Source organism: Mandrillus leucophaeus, unplaced genomic scaffold, assembly GCF_000951045.1.
Source record: "Mandrillus leucophaeus isolate KB7577 unplaced genomic scaffold, Mleu.le_1.0 Scaffold3, whole genome shotgun sequence".
In the NCBI taxonomy this organism is placed as follows: domain Eukaryota; kingdom Metazoa; phylum Chordata; class Mammalia; order Primates; family Cercopithecidae; genus Mandrillus; species Mandrillus leucophaeus.
Genome location: NW_012103142.1, coordinates 12,223,425 through 12,226,378, shown reverse-complemented (window position 1 = coordinate 12,226,378; position 2,954 = coordinate 12,223,425). Strand labels below are relative to the sequence as shown.

Genomic DNA, 2,954 nt, shown 5'->3' with positions numbered 1-2,954 from the left:
CCCCCGCCCCCTCCCCGCGGGGCTCCGCCTCTCCGGCTGCGGCCAGAGCAGGGTTTTTACAGCGACCCCACCCGGGGACCGGCTCTGACCTGTCCCAGACGACGCGAGTACTGGCCCAATCCTCAGGGATGGGATGGAGCGTTGGGGAGGGATCGGCTGACCCCTCCTTCCCCGCGTCAATCACACAACACCCAAGCACCTGGGGCGACTCTGCCGGCGTACAGTTTTGCACTCTGAGACTGGAGTCGCTGCGGGAGGGACCCCCTCCAGCCCCTGCGGCCGCCACGTACACGGAGCACGGGGACATGCGCCCTCCCTACGCAGGCACGTCAAGCCCTTTCTCAAGCTGGTTCGCTTTTTTTCTCCCACTTCCCTCCTGCAGCTATTTGGACGTGGGAAGGAGGGAGTCTCTAGGAGCCACTGCAGGGCAACAGGAGCTCTTGGAGGCCGCGTGAAGACGCCGGCCAGAGAGCGGCTGGCCAAGTTGTTCCCCTTCAGCCTTGGCACCAGAACCCCTAGGCCATACCCCTGGTCAGTGAACTGCGGCCGCCGTCTCTGGCCTGTCTCCGCCCTTTTGCCTGCCCTCCAGTCGGCAACCTGTCCTTGCCTTTCCAAGGCGTCATCCGAAAGCCTGCTGGACCCACAGCCCCTCCAGGAGAGAATAGCCGCTCCCTGCTCTGTGCCCTGTAGATGTCCATCTAGTCCCCTTCCTGGCCCACCCCTAGGATGCTTGGGAAGAGTTTCCCCACAGCCACCCACGTCGTCCTCCCTCACCAGCCCTGTTGTTACCCGGTCTACATTCGTTAACAAGCTTTGTTCATGTGTTGAATACCAAAGAAAAAGGACGTCCCTTGCTTTCCTCTTCCTTGTCCCTGTCCACTTCTCCATGCCTGCCATCATCATCCCGATTTTATATCCTTTCTCCCTTTCATTATGGTCTGCAAAAAGCCTATGGCTGGGAGAAGTCTATAAGAAGGGGCATTGGGTGCTCTATTCCTGACCAAAACCGCAAACCAGAGGGAGCGTGATCCCTTAACATACCCTCTCCTTCTAAGCAGAGGGACCTACGTCATTAAAAATCTGCTCCCCAGTTCACAGAGAGCATTCACAAACTCTCACTGTCCTGTGAGCGGATGAAAGCCAGTGTGTACATTATATCAACAGGGAAGTGGCTTTAGTGACTCCCAGGGTCCCTCTACTCAGAGCCCTTGCTGCGCTGGCTCCCTTTCTGCTCCAGAAATGGAGCAGGGATGTGATCTCACCCCTAGGACCCAAATCCAAAGCAGGAATCACTCCTGTGGCTTACCCTGAGCTGGATCCTTTCAGTGTCAAGACTCAGCTGCTTCCTGAAGACTTTCTAAATGGGAAAATCTCAAATCTTACACCAGCATAGAAATTCCACTTTCTCTGCTGGGCGCAGTGGCTCATACCTGTAATCCCAACACTTTGGGAGGCTGAGGTGGGTGGGTCACCCGAGGTCAGTAGTTCGCAACCAGCTTGGCCAACATGGTGAAACCTCCTCTCTACTAAAAATTAGCTGGGCGTGGTGGTGCTTGCCTGTAATCCCAGCTACTTGGGAGGCTGAGGCAGGAAAACCGCTTGAACTCGGGAGGCAGAGGTTGCAGTGAACCAAGACCACGCCATTGCACTCCACCCTGGGCAACAAAAGAGAAACTCCGTCTCAAAAAAAAAAAAAAAAGGGCCGGGTGCGGTGGCTCATGCCTGTAATTCCAGCATTTTGGGAGGCCGAGGCCAGCGGATCACGAGGTCAGGAGTTCAAGACCAGCCTGGCCACTATGGTGAAACCTGTCTTTACTAAAAATACAAAAATTAGCCGGGCATGGTAGCGCCCACCTTACAGCGACCCCACCCGGGGACCGGCTCTGACCTGTCCCAGACGACGCGAGTACTGGCCCAATCCTCAGGGATGGGATGGAGCGTTGGGGAGGGATCGGCTGACCCCTCCTTCCCCGCGTCAATCACACAACACCCAAGCACCTGGGGCGACTCTGCCGGCGTACAGTTTTGCACTCTGAGACTGGAGTCGCTGCGGGAGGGACCCCCTCCGCCCAAACACACTGGAGAAAACCGAGGAAAACTCAAGAGCCCTCACCTACCACTACCCTCACCCTATAAAAATCCGGGGCGTTATCCACAAGCCACCCCGGTATCTAGGCTCCCTAAAGGACAGAAAAAAACAAGAGCAACACGAAAGAGCACTAAAGAAGCCTAGCGGAGAATTCAGCCTTACCTTGAAAAGAAAAGGCTTACACGTATTAGAGAAAAACGTGGGCTTGCTTTCTGATGTGTGGGAAGCACAAAACCCTGCGCCGGAGTGACTAGAGAGAGCTACTGCGTGCCCCAAGTCTCCCTATATAGGGCGAAGCACAGAACAACCGCCCTCCCGTGGATCCCTCCGCCTTAAAGGAGCATGCTTGTCAAGTCCGCACCTGCCGCCACCAGCCCACCTTGACGTCATGGTCCGAAAAAAGGAGGGGGCGGGGAAGAACCCAAGCAACGGATCCACCCACACGTTTGCTTGTGATCACAGCCCCATATCTTCACCTGTAGGACCTGACCCCATCAAGAGCTGGGATAAGGAGTGCTCATTTGGCATATACGGTGTCTCTACGGGCGAGAAATCCATTGACCTCTCTAAAAACCTATGAGGCAGGAGTCCCCACTCCCAAGGACAGGGCCGGGGGAAACACCTAAAAAGAGCGGAGGCAGCTAACCACTCCAACCGCTGCTCCCATACCCAATCTTCTTCCTAGCATATGCCCTACACATTTCGCATCCCGACAGAGGGACTGGCATTCGGGACCCGACCTTGGGTAGCCCCAGATCCTGACTCTCCCAGGAGGAGAGGAAGGGCGGAGGGTTCGCGGTGTGGGGTATCTCAGCGTGGGGGGAGGGCGCCGGCCGGGGCCGACGGGACTCTTTGCCGGCATGCG

The 2,954-nt window shown here is 56.7% G+C and overlaps 1 protein-coding gene across 5 annotated transcripts in view; it reads right to left on the bottom strand.

The window, feature by feature from the left end:
- Positions 1 to 2,914, bottom strand: part of HSP90AB1 (heat shock protein 90kDa alpha (cytosolic), class B member 1) — a 10,158-nt gene extending 7,244 nt beyond the window's left edge. For 3 of the 5 annotated variants that reach the window (XM_011986832.1, XM_011986835.1, XM_011986836.1), the window contains exon 1: positions 2,252 to 2,914. The gene's annotated coding sequence lies outside the window, so the exon portion shown is untranslated. Of the gene's footprint in view, positions 1 to 89; positions 266 to 2,251 lie in introns of those variants that run through there. The other 2 variants (XM_011986834.1, XM_011986833.1) reach the window with 2 other exon arrangements.
- Between the last annotated feature and the right edge of the window lie 40 nt (positions 2,915 to 2,954).